The sequence below is a fragment of the Eulemur rufifrons genome, chromosome 3, assembly GCF_041146395.1.
Source record: "Eulemur rufifrons isolate Redbay chromosome 3, OSU_ERuf_1, whole genome shotgun sequence".
In the NCBI taxonomy this organism is placed as follows: Eukaryota; Metazoa; Chordata; class Mammalia; order Primates; family Lemuridae; genus Eulemur; species Eulemur rufifrons.
The window spans coordinates 96,302,281-96,320,743 of NC_090985.1; positions in this window are offsets into that span (position 1 = coordinate 96,302,281).

Genomic DNA, 18,463 nt, shown 5'->3' on the forward strand with positions numbered 1-18,463 from the left:
AATAATGCTACCATGAATATGGTTGTGCAAATATGTCTTTGAGATCCTGCTTTGAATTATTTTGGATATATGCCAAGCGAGATTGCTGTATCATGTAATATTTCTGTTTTTAATTTTTTGAGGACCTTCCATACTGTTTGCTATACCTGTTGCACCATTTGACATTCCCAATTCTCTGTATCCTCACCAACACTTGGTATTTTTATAACAACCATTCTAATGGGTGTGAAATGATACCTCGTTGAGGTTTTGATTTGCATTTCTCTAAATATTAATCTTAGCACTCTGGGAGGTGGAGGTGGGAGGATTGCTCAAGGTCAGGAGTTCGAGACCAGCCTGAGCAAGAGCGAGACCCCATCTCTACTCAAAATAGAAATTATTTGGACAGCTAAAAAAAATATATATAGAAAAAAATTAGCCAGGTATGGTGGCGCATTTCTGTAGTCCCAGCTACTCAGGAGGCTGAGGCAGAAGGATTGCTTGAGCCCAGGAGTTTGAGGTTGCTGTGAGCTAGGCAGATGCCATGGCACTCTAGCCCGGGCAACAGAGTGAGACTCTGTCTCAATAAATAAATAAATAAATAAAAATAAAAAATACATATTAGTGAAATTGAGCATCTTTTCATATGCTTTTTGGCCATTTCTGTATCTTCTTTAGAGAAATGTTTATTCAAGTCCTTTGCCTATTTTTTTATGTGGATTATTTTTATTGTTGAGTTGTATGAGTTCTTTATTCTAGATATTGACTCCTTATCAGATATATGATTTGCAAATATTTTCTCCTATTTTGTAGGTTGCCTTTTCACTCTGTGGTTGTACCCTTTCATGAACAAAAGTTTTAAAGTTCATTGTAGTCCCATTTATCCATTTTTGCTTTTGTTGCCTGTGTATAGCCAAGAAATCATTGCCAAATCCCATGTCATGAAGCTTTCCCCTATATTTTCTCTCTCTCTCTCTCTTTTTTATAGTTGTTGTTAACAGAGACAGAGTCTCACTATGTTGCCCAGTCTGGCCACAAACTCCTGGGATCAGGTGATCCTCCTGCCTCAGCCTCTCAAAGTGCTAGGATTGCAGGCATGAGCCACCAGGTCTGCCCTCCACCCTATGTTTTCTTCTAGGAGTTTTATAGTTTCAGGGTTTACAGTTAGGTGTTTAATCCACTTTGAGTTAATTTTTGTATATAGTGTAAGGTAAGAGTAATTTTTATGTATTGAGTAAGTGTTCTACTTTTTTCTTTTGCATGTAGATACACAGTTTTCCCAGCACTATTTGTTGGAGAGATTGTCCTTTCTCTATTCAGTGGTCTTGGCACTCTTGTTGAAGATAATTTGACTGTATGCACAAGTATTTATTTCTGTGCTCTATTCTAGTCATTTGATTTATTTGTCTTTATGCTAGTACCACACTGTTTTAATTACTGTGGCTTTGTAATATGTTTTGAAATCAGGAAATGTGAGTCCTCCAATCCTGTTCTTTTTCAAAAATGTTTTGGCTATTTGAGATCCCTTGAGAGTCCACATGAATTTTACGGTGAATTTTTTTGTTGCTGAGAAAAATGACATTGGGATTTTGATAGGTATTGTGTTGAACCTGAAGATAGCTTTGGGTAGTATTGACTTTTTTTTTTTTTTTTAAAGAAATAGGGTCTCACTCTGTTGCCCAGGCTGGGTTGCAGGAGCATGATCACAGCTCACTGCAACCTCGAATTCCTGGCCTGAAGGGATCCTCCCACATCAGCCTCCCAAGTAGCTAAGACTACAGGTGTACGACATCACATTTAGTTAATTTTTTTATAGAGATGGGATCTTGCCAGGCTGGTTTTGAATCGACCCTTTTATCATTATATAATGTCCTTCTTTGTCTCTCGTGACAGTTTTTGACTTAAAGTTTATTTTGTTTGACATTAGTATGGTCATTCCTGCTTTCTTTTGGTTACCACTTGCATGGAGTATCTTTTTCCATTCTTTGACTTTCAGTCTATGTGCATCCTTAGGACTAAAGTTAATCTTTCATAGACAGTTGGATCTTCTTTTTTTAAAAATTAATTCAACTAATCTGTGTCTTTTGATTGGGGAGTTTAATTCATTTATATTTAAATTAATTACTGACAGTGAATGACTTACTATTGCCATTTTGGGTTTTTTTGTATGTCTTGTGACTATTTTTTAAATCTCTTTTCCTCTTTTACTGCCTTCCTCTGTGTTTTATGATTTTTATAATGAAATGCTTTCATTCCCTTCTCACTCCCTTTTGTGTATCTTCTGTAAGTATTTTCTTTGTGGTTACCATGGGGATTACATAAAACATCTTAAAGTTATAATAATCTATTTTAAACTAATACAAACTTAACTTCAGTTGTATACAGAAACTCTACTTCTTTACATATCTGTCCTCAGGTGAATTTTTCAGTTCGTTATTGCGTTTTTCAGCTCCAGGATTTTTGTTCTTTTTTTTTTTTTATAGTTTTCATCTCTCTATTGATATTCTTACTTTGTTCATTCATTGTTTTCCTGACTTTGTTTAGTTGTCTGTGTTCTCTTTCAGCTCATTAAGTTTCTCTATAATGGTTATTTTGAATTCTTTATCAGGTAATTCATAAATATCTATTTCTTTAAGGTTGGTTTCTGAAGATTTATTTTCTTCATTTTATTGGGCTATATTTCCCTCTTTCATTGTGTATCTTGTGATTTCTTTGTTGGTATTTGGGCATTTGAAAAAAACAGTCATCTCTTCCAGTATATATGGATTGGCTTCATATATACTGGAAAACGTTCATAATCAGTCTGGCTATAGATTCTGGGGGACCTCCCTCTCAAACCTTTTCTGGTGATGCATCATCTTCTCTGTGCTTGTGTGTGTAGTTTTCTAGTTAAAAAGGGCTTGCCCCTGTTTTCTCAGCAGTCCATAATCTCTTACTCCCTCTGGTGTCTGCCTTCAGTACTGCATTCCCTCTGGAGCAAGGCATGATGCTCACCTTTGTTCTCAGTGGTCCCCAATCTATCAGCTAAACTATGTACCTTCCCCCCTCAGTTCTCTGAGTCAGATAAGATAGAAAATAATCCTTGGGCAGCACCCCCAAAAGCCAGAGTGTTGGGCTCATGTTCTACTCTTCTTTTTCCTGGGAGAAGCTGGGACTTTGAGAGTTTTCTTTTGATTGCTCCATGTTGCATGGAGCAGGGGGAGGGGTTAAGGTGCACAAAATGCAGGACACTTTCCTACCCACTTCAATGTAGTTCTTCTCGGCTTTGCATTCACCTGGGTGCTGTAACTTCTTAACTGATTTCTGGAGTTCTCACAAAGGCAGTTTAGTCTGTATATTGTTGTTAAGTTGGCTGGTGTCTTCATGGGAGAACAAGGGCCTGGGGCTTTCTATTCTGCCATCTTGTTGATTCCAGTCTAAGTGCTCTTTTAAAAATATAATCAAATATCACACCTAAAAATAACAGTTTTTAGTGTCATTAAATATCCAGTAGTATTCAAATTTCCTTGAGTGTTTTTATTGCATGTTTGTTTGAATCAGGATCAAATTGGTTGATGTGTTTCCTAAACCTCTTTTAATCTAGTGGTTTTCTTTCCATCTAAGAATGCATTTAAGTACAGACAATCCTCACTTTACATAGTAGTATGAGACCAAAATCATGACCAAACTGAGAACATTCAAAAGGATCTTAATAATCAATAGGTAAAATTATAGTTGTTCTATGACCTGTATGATTTTTGTCATAACATTAAAAATTATCTTACCGTGAGTAAGATAAATGTAAAGGGAAATGAAAAATAATAAAAAGTAAAACTAATGTGTAACATACTGTGATCTTTTCTTTTAATAGTCCTTTATTTAGCCAAAGTGATAATTCAGAGATTCTTTTTTTAATTTTAGAGACTGGGTCTTGTTCTGTCACCCAGGCTGGAATGCAGTGGCACAATCATAGCTCACTGTAACCTGGAATGCCAGGGTTCAAGCAATCTTCCCATCTCAGCCTCCCAACTAGCTGGGACTAAAGGTGTGTGCCACCAGGCTAGGCTAATTTTTTTTTTTTTTTTTCTTGTAGAGATAAGGTCCTGCTATGTTGTCAGGCTGGTTTCAAACCCCTGCCCTCAAGTGATCCTCCCACCTCAGCCTCCCAAGGTGCTGGGATTACAGATGTAAGCCACCGCATCTAGCCCTACACTGTCATCTTAAACATGAGCAATATTGAGAATTAAAGTATTCCATTTCTTTGTAAAAAAAAAAAAAAATCCTCATCAATTATAGTTTGAACGGTACGTGTTTTCGTTTTTTTCCTCATATAACTTACAAGCATTTTTCCTATGCCTTGTGTCATACATCTGACTTTGAATCAACTTCCAACATTTTGTCTTTTGTGCTTTCAATGTCATGATATTAATATTTCATTCATATAAATTTTGTTAATAGCATCACTTTCTCTGGAACAATTTTCCTCCTTTTTCTCACAACTGCTTTTCTCATGCGTGTCGATAAGTCTGCCTCCACTAAGGCCCTCTGGCTGTACAGAGCTCATCTAGAGTCGCTCAAATATTAGCAGTGTCCACACACTATGGTCAAATAGTTTTTCTAAACTCCATTTACATTTGGTTTAAATTTCACTTCCAGTATTACCACTCTTTGTTTCTTTGTCTTTGTTGGCCAATTCCCTGTTCTCCCTATTCATTTTGTTAAATGTCATGTGGATTTATCATGGGAGACTAGGAGGTAACACAGCTACACACCTTGCTATCTTTGCTGTCTCCATGAGAATTGAATAGCATATGTACGATGACCAATCCCCGGACTTTGAAAGAAATGACATGACTGATCACTGATCTTTATGTGCAAGTTAGTTACTTAGTGATTTGTGGACTGAAGAGCTAGCAGTGAAGTTTGTACTTGATGCCATTACTCACAATTAATATATCATGGTAACTGATATTTAAACTGTGTTATTGGAGGACTGGTGTTATCTACCTAAACTGTCATAATTGAAATTCAGTTTATCAGAACGTTGAAAAGCAAGGACTGCCTGTTTTAGAATTACCTCTGATTCTTCAGAGGCAGTTGTCTGTTTTGGCTTTTCTCTTTAAAGCTACTGTTTTCCCTATACGTCTGGGAGTCTTTGATTTCTTTTATTTATATTTAAGACTTAAAATTAAATCTTTCTTCCTGGGTACAGGTCTGGATTTTCCCTGTTCTTATGTAGATACACCTGCTTCTCTTACATGCCCTCATTCTGCATTAGGATTTGCACGGGCTTCCGTCTAGGGTGCACCCGTAGGAGCCAATGGCTACACGGGGGCCTCTCACAACAGACACCACTAACATGAAGAGCAGCAGTCCTCGTACGTGAGAGCTCAGCTCTCCCCTCGGTTATTCAGTCTACACGTGGGCACGGCTCCCTTTATCCTGGGTGAGGCCGAGATTCGCCAGGCTGACGGGCAACGCTGCTAACTTCTAAGTTAAGCTCATTTTTTAGTCTCTTTGTGACTCCTGCATTCCACACCAGACTCCTCCCCACCCAGAGCTGCCAGTTCCCAGGGAGGAGCAGCTCCCAGCCCACACCCCATCTGGAGCACATCCTGGGGCGTGGCCTCCTTCGTTCTGCTCCTTCTTCCAGGCCTTCCTCAACTTTCTGAATTCCAGAAGTTTGTTGACTTATTCCTTTGTTTTCCTCTACAATAATTTTATTAAGGTTTTTAGACTTCATTGAGATAAGCAAATGTCTTTGCTCAGTCTGCAATCCTGAGCTGAGCCTTAACTGACTCATAAAGTTTCTCAAGCACCTATTGTGTACAGATAATTCTTCCAGAGCCTTTCCTGTTATGAAGAGGGATCGAGACTATCCATGTCCCAAATTTGACTCAGCTCTTCCCCAGCTGAGACTTTGGGTATGTTACTTACACTCTTGTATCACAGTTTTCTCATCTGTAAAATAAAAATAATGCCTCATGGAATTGTATGAAGAGTAAATGAGCTAATATTTTTAATACACTTAGGATAGTGCTTGGCACAGAGGAAGAGCTATATGAATATTTGAAAATGAATGAATTTGAATTTCAGAAATGAAACACATCTGAAATTGCCACCCCTTGAATTTCTTGTCTCACTCATATCTGGGACAGCATTCCCTGAATGCAAAGAGCTTAAATTTTTTTTTTCTTCTTAGAAATCAACCAGGCGCAAGGGTGACTGCTTTTGCAGTTAAGTAGGTAGTTAATAAAAACTAAATTTGTCAGTGCATTTGAATGACTATGTGTATTCTGTACGAGTGACTGAAAAGACACATAGTCATCTTAGTAGCAACTGAAATGAATTCACTGTGTATCCAAATCATAGAAGCAAGAGAGACAACCTGGCAAAGGAAACACTCAGTGAGACAAATTTCAAATATCTGTCTCCTTTTATTATTATTAATCATTGCATTCTCACAATCTTTCATCCAAAGCTTGAGGAAAGTGAAAAATCTACCTATGTAAAGCCCAACAAAAACTCCATAATAAAATATTTAACAAGGAATATAGTTCTAACAAAATTTCGACACTTGTTTTAAAATTATATATCTTTTATATTTGTTCACTAATGATTTAGCACATTGTACACATCAAGTCTCAAGTGTCTTCATTCCCAAAAGAGTCAATACTCTGAGCTTGAATCTTTTCCGAAGACAAATACTATTTTTTTGAGAAAGTTATAAGGATTTTTATTGTCAAAACAAGAAACCATAACAGAAGACACAGATAAATTAATTGTTCTGATAATTTTAGACTCCAGGGCATCTCTACGAAAGGATCAGCTCCTCACGCACTGCTAGATAAGACAGTCTCCAAAACAAAACACAGGTACCCGAGACAGTGCTGAAGACAGTGGCTGGACAAGTACACAGCCAGGAGGAAGAAAAAGGCAGTTTCCCTGTTCCCTTTCCTCAGTAAGGTATGTGCTGCATGAAGGTATGAGGTTCACTGTGGTGACAAATGTGAAGACAAATACTATTAAGCTTTTCTTTAAAGAACATAAGAGAAAACCCACAGGAGCAAAAAGCATATTGTCTCTTAAAATTGGGGAAAGAGAAATGAACCAGTGCCATAAAAACTGTGAGCCCGATTTCCCGCAGTTCAGTTACCAAATGCCAGAAAATAATCTGGATAAGCACATGGTCTTTACAGACTCTTCCATTTATTTTTCTTTTGAAACAATCTCAAACTTACCTAAAAGCCACAAGAACAGTGCACAGAACATTTTCTTTGACCGTTTGTTTAGGTGTAAGTTGCTAACATGATGTGCCGTCACCGAAACACTTCGTGTATTTCCACACAAATATACATTCTTCAACCAACCCTAAGACAACCAACAAAACTAGGAATATTAACAATGCTGCATGACTCCCACCTAATCCTCAGATCTCGTTCAAGATCCACCAGTTGCCCCCGTGCTGTCCTTTAGAACACAGGGATGCAGATCAGAACCAGGCACCACATTGAGTGACATAACACGTCCCCAGGCTCGTTTAGCCCGAACAGCTCCTCAGCCTGCCTTTGAGTTCCATGATCTTGACGTGTCTGGAGAGGACAGGGCACGGCCCCACTTGGACCTCTTCCTGACCCTGCTCAGGCTCCAGCCTCTCACGCAGGGCTGACTCCTGCATATATGTCCCCCTTGCCCACAGATACCTTCCCGCTAGGGCCCGAGGCCCTGTGCTGGCCCGCTGTTGCTGCTGCCACCACAGCGACACCTTCCCAAGCTGTCCAGGCCCAACACCCTTGCACTGCCCCCCCCACCACCCCCCCGCCGCCATGCAGGCACCCTTCTCACCCCACGGGGGCACGAGCACCATGCACCGGGGAGCCCCTACTGCAGACACCCACCTCACCCGGCTCCGGCTGAGTGCCTTCCCCACTCCCCTGCGTGGACGGTCACATCAGTGGCCGAATTGCTTGGGGAGGGGAGAGAAAGGGCAGAAGAAGAAACTGAAGAGCCTTAAATAGTCTTAAATACACTTTAGGATTTGTCTAAATATGAATCGTAGCAAACAAGACTTTGAATCATTGGATGATCTAATGTCATTTTACTAAGCAGAATCACAAATAACCTTTAAAACAAACTACATTTTCATTTTGGTTTATATCATGAATCCCAGAGGAATATTTTGAGATATTAAAATGAGTGATCACATTTGGCTGTGATTATTAAACACGCACACAGAATTCACTGTCTTAAACATTTTATGTGTGTGCACAAACATGATATTAAATCTATTTTGCCTGAACTGAAAAATGAAACCAGTAAATTATTGTGTAAATATGTCTAGAGTAGTAAGTACGAGATGTGGGTTTATATTCTGTCATGGTGAACCGCACATTCCCACAGAAGTCCCCTCGCGATGCCTGCGAGGACGAGTCCGCTCCACTGTCACGCCCCACTGGGCTGTTGCAGGAGCTTCCTTGTCCGTCTTCCTGCCTTCACTCTTTTTATTTATTTATTTATTTATTTATTTTTTGAGACAAAGTCTCACTCTGTTGCCCAGGCTAGAGTGCCGTGGCATCAGCCTAGCTCACAGCAACCTCAAACTCCTGGGCTCAAGCAATCCTCCTGCCTCAGCCTCCCGAGTGGCTGGGACTACGGGCATGCGCCACCATGCCCGGCTAATTTTTCTATATATATTTTAGCTGTCCATATAATTTCTTTATATTTTTAGTAGAGATGGGGTCTTGCTCTTGCTCAGACTGGTCTCAAACTCCTGAGCTCAAACAATCTGCCCGCCTTGGCCTCCCAGAGTGCTAGGATTATAGGCGTGAGCCACCGCGCCCGGCCCTGCCTTCACTCTTGCCCGCACCCACAGGCTCATTCTGGTTTTTGCATGAAAACTACAATTATCTTCCAAATATTTAAATCAGATCATGTCATTTTTCTGTATAAACTTCTCCAACAGAGACTTCTAGTTTCTACTCAGGATACACAGAACTAGAAAGAGAGTCACTCCCACCCTTACAACAATAAAAGCTGAACAAACTGCAAGTTCATGACTTTTCTTGAACCCATTGGGGAGTTGAGGTCTTAAGGTAACTGACTAGCCTGAAATCTAAGGAGACGCAGGGCCTGCTGAGAGAGACAGGACGCCAGCACTTGCTCACCTGGGGCGGGCGCGGCTGCTTAGAAGAATCAAACATTTTTTATCCTTTGTAATTTCTAAGCTTTCTCTGTATCTTATAATATCTACTATGTATTGATATAGTAATTTGTATAATTCAAGTTCTAAGCAGTTTGGTGTCACAAGTTTAATGTAGATTTTCTGAATAGTCAATAGTTAAATACAGAAACACCTCAATTAGGGAATGTTGCATCCTGAAAAATAATTTTTTAGGTAATTAAAGTTTAATCCCATAATTTCCAAAACTTGTTTTTAATCCATTCTCGATGGAACACTTCTGAAATGCACTATACTTTTGCCTGATTTATTAAATGGGGTGCACTGATTATTAGGCATGCATAGGCTAGTGGATCACTCTGAACCTCGGTTGCCATACTGTCCTAGAGGACCATCGTGTCCTCCAGGGCTGTTGCACCATGAGAAGCCCTGGATCATTTAAAGAGATGCTATTCTCGCTGTTATTCTCTTCCTTCAGGAAAGCCTCCGAAGTCCATCTTCCCCGGTGGCATAATGCCTAGTGGATTACCCTAGGTCTCCAGTGGGAGGGACCAGCAAATCAAGTAGCAGTGGAATGAACTGGAACTCATCTAGGTCCCTGGTCAGTCCTGCATCCATATATACCCATCTGCCCTCCCAAGGCTTTGATGGCATATCTGAGGGACGATACATCCACTAAACTCAGGAGCGTGTTCATGACCATCCAGGGTTGGTTGTGACACTTCCTTAGTATCCTGTATTGTATTGTACCAACAGCTGTTGCTTGATGAAAGGCTTGTAACTTAGGATCTTAGAATCTCTAGAAATTGTGAGTGGACTCCAGTGAATTCACTTTGAGACTGTAGACAAAAATGACTGATTTTTTCTGGCAGAAAATCCAAAACGTTCATTGGATTCCAGGAAGGAGATGGGCTGAGGCGTTACCCCTCTACCTCCTAAGACAAAGAAGTGATGACAAGAGCTGCACTATTCTGCACACGCTTGGTCTGAGTGGAGCATCATGTACCACCATATTCAGAGCGAAGTACAGGGGCTACCCTCTGTGGAGCTAGCCCCGGAGGCACACATAAATGTGTCACACTCAAGTTATAGCACTCTCTGCACAATGTCCTGCATTTTCCTTTTTTTCACTTAATATGTCTTGGAAATAATCTTATTTTTACATTTATAGAACTATACTATTCTTTTTCAGTGATCACACAGGATTCCATTGCATGGCTAAAGCATAATTTATTCATCTGCTGCTCTGTGATAGACTGAATGTTTGTGTCCCTCCAAAATTCCTATGTTAAAATCCAAACGTCCCAGGTGATGGTATTGGGAGATGAGGCTTTTGGGAGATGATGAGGTCATGTGGGTGGACCCCTCATGAATGAAATCTGTGCCCTTATAAAAGTGACCCCAGAGAGCTGTCTCACCTTCTTCCTGCCATGTGAGGCTACAAGGAGAAAATAGCAGTCCGCAACCCGGAAAAGGGCCCTCACCAGAACTTGAATTCTTTGAAAGTATATTAAGAATTTGGTTCTATATAAAGAAGAAGGCTGAGCCCTGTGTTGAAGGCAATGCTTGGAAAATTATATATTTTTCTGTAAATTTCAATATGGTTTTGATGAAATCATGGTTTCAATTTAACAAGTATTCATTTTATTATCTGCACTGCTCAAAGCGAGATGTTTTGCCTAACTCAGATTTAGGAGTTTTCCAAGGGCTCAATAGCAATGTAAAATATAGGAAGGAACAAATTAGATTGGGGGGTGGCAAGGAGAAGGAGAACAGGGGAGGAGGGGCTTCAGGCAGAACGACCAGCTCGCGGGTGAGGAGCATGCATGTTAAAGGGTCTGCAAAATGTCAGGCGTGAATGGAACATACGGACAGGGAGAGAGGGCTGGGGAAGCAAGAAGGGCCAGATCATGCAGGGGCTGTACTCTCCGCCAGGGAATGTAGCTTTTATTTTCAGATAAAGTGGAGAACACTGGAGGGTTTTGGCCAGAGGAGTAAGGTGATCAGACACTCTGTTAAGAGTGGACTGGAAGGGAGGGAGAAGTCTGAAGCAGGGGAGACCAGTGCAGGTGTCCGGGCAGGACCTGAATGCAACTTGAACCAAAACCCTGGGTGTTGGAATGTTGAGGGCACTAGCGCAATGAGAAGTTTTCAGAGACAGCATCCACTATACTTGGAACTCGGTTGAATCTGAGGAAGAAGGATAAATGAAGAGTGATGCAGTCTTGGAACTTGAACAGATGACAGAACATTCACAGAGAACACTGAAGGAGGTGTCAGGGGCTGGCAGCTGCTGTGGGACATCCATGCGGAGATACCTGGCAGGTAGCTGAGAAGGAGCATCTAAAGATTGGAAGAAGAATCTGAGCAGGAGATGCAGATGTGGAGACCTTGGCACTTTGATGCTAATGGCAGTCACAGGGATGGACGAGGGGACTGGGGAGTTTGCACCAAGTGAGAGCAGGAAAGAGGCTGCATGGAGCCCTGCAGGATACCAGTCCTGAGAGGAAGGGAACCCAGAAGCTCAATCGAGAACAACCAAGAGACCAAGGAATGAGGGATGCCAAGGGAAGTATTTCAAGAATGAGGGATGTGTCAACTGGGTCAAAAAAAATACAAGATAAATAAGCAGAGTCCATTAGATTTAGGAAAAACTTATATAAAGATAGCTTCAAAGGGGTGGGGAGGGAAGGGGGACTAGAGCAGACGGGGGATGGAAGGTGAGAGGTGGAGATGGCGCACTGACACATTCTTCGGAAGTCTGGCTCTAGAGGAGGTGAGGGACACAGCAAGAGCTGGAGGGCGGTAATGCACGGTTTGTGTTTTTCAGATGAGCTCAGGGTCTGTTTTAACATGGATGGGAAGGAGGCAGTCGAGAAGCAAGATTGGAACCCACTCGAGAGGGAGGCTCCAGAGAAGGAAGGAGGGATGGAATCCAGAGACAGGCAGAGGGATGAGCTGGGAGAGGAGGTGGGATGCTCACCCCTTCCCTGTTGTAACTAGAAAAAAGAGGTAAGGACAAACTACTGGCAGGTCGGTTCACTCACTTAGTGCCCAGCATTCAGGAAGTTCTCAAATATCATGCCCAGTGTCTCCATGAATAGGAGAAAGCCTTGCGTGCTGAGTAAGGAAGGGTCTGGTGGGACTTAAGACCAGCAGAGAATGGGGAAAGTTTGAAAAAGCATTGGGGAAAACAGGAGAGAAAAAGCTGACTAGAAAACGATAGGATTACTGGGGCAGTAATGTTGATTATTTGCTTTTACAGAGGCACCAATCTGAGCCATTTTGTTATTTTTTCTCTAGTTGTCCTTGGTGATCAAGATTTAGGTGCAGGCTGGGTGCAGTGGCTCACGTCTGTAATCCTAGCATGCTGGGAGGCCAAAGCAGTAGGATTGCTTGAAATCAGGAGTTCGAGACCAGCCTGACAAAGAGTGAGATCCTGTCTCTACTAAAAACAGAAAAAATTAGCTGGGCAACTAAAAATAGAAAAAATTAGCTGGGTGTGGTGGTGCATGCCTATAGTCCCAGATACTCGGGAGGCTGAGGCAGGAGGATCGCTTGAGCCCAGGAGTTTGAGGTTGCTGTGAGCTAGGCTGATCCCACAGTACTCTACGCCAGGCAACAGAGTGAGACTCGGTCTCAAAAAAAAAAAAAAAAAAAAAAGAAAGAAAAGAAAAAGAAAAAAAAGTTTAGATGCAGAGAAAGCAAATTGTTGCATTGATCCAGGACTGGGATTTGCCAGGTTATGGCAATGGTGGGAGAACATTATCAATAATATTGCCAAGTATTGGACCATGAAATCAATGAATGAAAAGGAAGATGCCCAATGAAGGCAGGTTCTGATAATAACATTCTGGCAGAATGACAGAAAGTTGAAGTATGTGTTGATAATCTCATAGCAGCAGCATTCAAGTTGTGATTTATATGAGCATGTGTGTGTGTGTGTGTGTGTGCGTGTGTGTATGATCATCCACCCAACATGGAGTTGAAAAGGCCATTGGTATTGAAAGATATGGTTTCCAGTTCCTGTTCTTTCCTCATGTTTGTCCTTGAGAAAATCATTTAACCTCTCTGTTGTATGAAGGTTTAGACTAAATGAACTCAGAAGTCCCTCTCAACTTTGAAATTCTAGAATTCTATGATTACATTGAAGAGAAATAATTTTTCCATGAACATTATTTTGCTTTTTTACACTTTTCCCATTCAAAAAATGGATGTGATGCTAATTTCCTCTTATGGCTATAAAACATAATTAGTAAGGGCGATGTTATTCTTCATAATTACGAGGTCTTCCTATTCTTTTAATTCTGACTAAAGATCTGAGAATATTGGCATTAACAAGCTTAGAGAAGTGTTAGGATTTTTAATTTTCAAGTGGCAACAGCAAAGAGTCTAGTAACATTCAATAAAACAAGGTTTCATTGTTAGAAAGTTCTAGTAAACAATAGATGCTAACTAATTTTTCATTTAAAAATAAGTATACATAGTATTTCAAATCTAAGGAGATGTGTAAAACTACAGAAGTAATAAAAATTAGTATCAAGAGAAAAAAGTTACTTTAAACCAATCTCCTGGCCTTTATTGTCTTTTATGATACGAATGTGACTATCAAGAAGGCTGCCCAGACACCCCAGATTTCCAGGGACAGATCTAATTTATGTCTGTGTCCCCATGTAATTAATGAAATCTCTCTCTTTTACTCTCGAAAATGCCCTAGTTTGGAGGCCAAATTATAAGACCACCCTACCGTTAGTAGATTCTTTTCTGCTTTGCCTCATTCCTAAATCTGCTTCAAAGATATTCTTCATCTGGCTCTCAAATGCTTTACCTCTTCAGTTGGGCCACATGAAAATCAATTGAAGCCAGAAAAGTAGGTTTCCTCTTTCTTTCTTTTTCATTTTCTAGCTGCAGTGTTATTAAGAGCCAAATATATAATGGTGATCCAAACTGGTAATGTTAAAGCAATTTTTGCTCATAAATGAAAAGATCCCAGAAATCATTTCTCTCTTCCTTACAAGAAAAAGCTGGACAAACTGAAAATCAAAGACTTTTCTTGGACCCATTAGAGAACTGAGTCACAGGGCAACCCAACACTCTGAAATCTGGAGAGTTGGACACAACCAGAAGATATTGGAGCAGAAGCCACCAGACACCATAAGCTGTTAGGAATACTTAAACAGTAATTTTGACAAGTTGCTGGAAGTTGAGTACAGACTAGCAGGAGAGTGAAAAGCTCCTGGAGTGGCTTTAGTCATCAGGTGGGACCCACACTTGCACAAGGTTTTCCTGGAAGAAGCCCACCAGGTTCTCACAAGGAAGATTCTGAAAAGCTCCCCATATGGAATTATCAGAGGTAAGCAAGGAGTAGCCATTGTGAAACCCTCCCAGACTCTTCTCCCTAAGAAAGGCCTGACCTCCAAGGGGAAGGCCTCCTGCCCCACTACAGCCTGCTTCAGCCTTTCTGTCTTACCTGGATAAAAGTAAATAAATAAAGCCATTGTCAACAGGGGAGAAGACTTGGAAGAAAAAGTTCGGGGATGCTGAAACCAGGAGAGGGAACAGAGGGCAGGGAAGAGGGACAGCTCCATGGATAGAAAAGAGACAGAAACACTTCTGAAGGCCATACCCCTGAGACAGGACAACTGAAAGACTGAGACTTAATTAGAAAATTAGAGAATGCCTGCTCTCCCACAAACCTATCACTGCATTGATAGTAATAATAACAACAGATGGGAGCTGAGAGAGCTGCAAGACATAGCAGATCTAAAGGAAAACCCTAGTGGGAAGCTTTAATGGCTCTAATGAAAAAAGTAGATAAATAATATGCATGAACAGATAGGTAATGTAAACAGAGAGATGGTCCCTCCAAGGAAGAATCAAAAGGAATTGAGAGAAGTCAAATCACAGTAACATAAACAAAGGCTTTTTTGATGAAATCATCAGTACACTAGACACTGCTGAGGACAGAATTGTTGTGTTTGAAGGTCGGTGAATAGAAATTTTGTTAAACTGAAGTGCAAAGGGAAAAAAAGAATGGAAAAAAACATTTTATACATTCTAATCATTATTATACAAGGGATAATTATAAAGGGCATAATATATGCATAATTGAAATACCACAGAGAAAATAAAGATAGCATGGAGAAGACATATATTAAATATTTAAACTATTAATGTCTGAGAATTTTTCAAACTTAAATGACACACACCACCAAATCACAAATCCAAGAATCTGACAGAACACCAACTTGATTGAATACCAAGAAATCTACAGCTAAGCATATCATATTCAAACTGCAGAAAACCAAAGATAAAGAAAACGCTGAAAGGAGCCAGGGTCAGGGAGAGGGAGAAACACCTGACCTATACAGGAAGTGAGATTAGAATTACAGCTGACGTCTCCTCAGAAACTATGCAAGCAAGAAGAGAGTGGAGTGAAATCTTTAAAGTGCTGAAAGAAAAAATTATCAGCCACAAATTTTATATCCAGTGAAATTATCTTTCAAAGTGAAGCAGAGGGCTGGTGCGGTGGCTCATGCCTGTAATCCTAGCACTCTGGGAGGCCGAAGCGGGAGGATCATTTGAGCTCAGAAGTTCGAGACCAGCCTGAGAAAGAGCAAGGCCCCATCTCTACTAAAAATAGAAAGAAATTAGCTGGACAACTAAAAATATATAGAAAAAATTAGCCAGGCATGGTGGCACATGCCTGTAGTCCCAGCTACTCGGGAGGCTAAGACAGGAGGATCGCTTGAGCCCAGGAGTTTGAGGTTGCTGTGAGCTAGGCTGATGCCACGGCACTCTAGCCTGGGCAACAGAGTGAGACTCTGTCTCAAAAAAAAAAAAAAAAAAAAAGTGAAGCAGAAATAAAGACTTTCTAAGGCAAACAAAAACTGAAGGAATTCATTACCCAACAGATTTACCCAGGAAGGTTAAAAGACAGTCTTTAGGAAGAAGGAAAATAATATAGGTCAGAAACTCAGATCTACATAAAGAAAGAAAAATATCAGAAAGGAATAAATGAAAGATAAATTATTTTCTTTTTCGTATTTTTGACTGATCTAAAAGATAACTGTTTAAAGCAATAATGATAACAATGCGTTAGGTGTTATAGCATATAAATAAGTAAGTAAGTACAATGAAAGCCAGCGATGTCACAAGGGATGAGAGGGAGGAATTGGGAATCGAGTTGGCCCTCCGTATCCATGGAATCCACATCTACGATTCAACGAACGGCAGATGAAAAATATCCCCCACAAAAACCAATAATAAAATAACAGACTGTGCTCATGCCCCGCGTGGGGCCCAGAGGTCAAGGCAAGCAGATGGTGATGGAGTCGCGCTACCCAGGAGGAAATTAAGGGGCAGATGGACAGCGAGCAGACCTGCCACTGTTGCTGCGGCGCCTTCACGCCCATAACGCAGTGGACCAGTTCTCTGGGAAACGGTGCAGCAAGCTGCAGGTCTACACGTGGATGGATGCAACCTTGAAGGAACTGACTGGTTGAGTCAAAGAAGTCTGCCCAGAAGAAGGGCACACACTTCAATTTTGCAATAGTTTTTACCAATCTTAAAGCCCTGGCTATCCAGTTAAGCAGACTGGCAGCTCCAGGTCTAGCAGAGAGGGGTCTGACGATCCCATGGCCCTACAGTTGCAGAAGTTCCAAATAGGAGATTATTTGGACATAGTGATTACCCTTCCAAATCGGGCACCCCCTCCTCCAGGGCACATGAGACGGTATTAAATTCTATTTCCTAAAAACAAAAAACAATACAATAATAAAAATAACACAAATAAAAACATATAGTATAATAATTACTTGCATATCATTTACATTATGTTAAGTATTATAAGTAATCTAAAGATGATTTAAAGTGTAGCCACACCCCACAAAAGGATGGACTGCATATCCAACAGCGGTCCCGTAAGATGCCAATGGAGCTAAAAAATTCCTATTGTTTAGTGACATTGTGGCCACCGTAACATTGTAGTGCAATGCATTACTCACACGTTGTGGTGATGCTGGTGTAAACAAACCAGTCATATAGAAGTCTAGTCCATACAATTAGGTACAGTACAAGCTTGATGATGATAATAAAAAACTATGCTACTGGTTTACATATTTACTATACTATACTTTTTATCATTATTTTACAGTGTACTCCTCCTTATTAAAACAACAAAAAAAAAAGTGACCTATAGAACGGCCTCAGGCAGGTCCTGCAGGAGGTATCCAGAAGAAGACATTGTCATCGCAGGAGCTGACAGCTCCATGCGTGTTGTTGCCCCTGAAAACCTTGCAGTGGGACAAGGTGTGGATGTGGACGACAGTGACATTGATGATCCTGACCCTGTGTAGGCCTAGGCTGATGTGTCTTGGTTTTTTGTGTGTCTTAGTTTTAGCAAAGAGTTTTAAAACTAAAAAAAAAATAATTTTTTTAATAGAAAGAAAAGCTTATAGAATACGGATACAAAGAAAAATTTTTTGTATGGCTGTACAATGTGTTTTGTGTTCTGAGCTAAGTGCTGTTAAAAAGGAGTCCAAAAGTTAAAAAAAATTAAAAAGTTTATAAAGTAAAAAGTTACAGTAAGCTAAGATTAATTTATTACTGAAGAAAGAACATTTTTTAAAAATAACCTGAGTGTAGCCTAAGTGTGCAGTGTTTATAAAGTCTACAGTAGCGTTTGATAATGTCCCAGGCCGTCCCCACTCACCACCAACTCACCCAGAGCAACTTCCAGTCCAGCAAGCTCCACTCACAGGAAATGCCCCATACACGTGTACTATTTTTTATCTTTTGCACCACATATTTACTATGCCTTTTCTATGTTTAGATATGTTTAGGTACACAAATACTGGCCATTGCATTACAACTGCCTACAGTATTCACTACTGTCGTGAAGTCTTACGATTCCGTGTCTGTGACATTTTAGAAAAGAAAAAAAACCATTGTGACAAAAGGTAGATGAGAGGCTGCCGGGGACAGGGGTGGAGGAGGAGGGTGTGGAGGAACAGCAGGGAACTTCTTGGCTGATAGAAATGCTGTTGTACCTCTTGATTCTGGTGGCAGTTACTTGAGGGCGTAGACATGTCAAAACTTCTCATATCGCACATTTAAAATTATAACTCAAAAATTAGCTGATTTTTTAAAAAAGCTAAAACGCCCTCACCTTAAAACAGATGGGAGAAACAAGAGGGCAAACTGAGCTGGCTGTTTCAGTTATTTCCTCCTCATGTCCTGGGCTGTGGTTCCTTCGCTGGAGCCCCGGGGTCCAGGGTCCTGGACACAGAGGAGGAGCCCCAGGGGCGCTGAAGACTATTCTCTCTC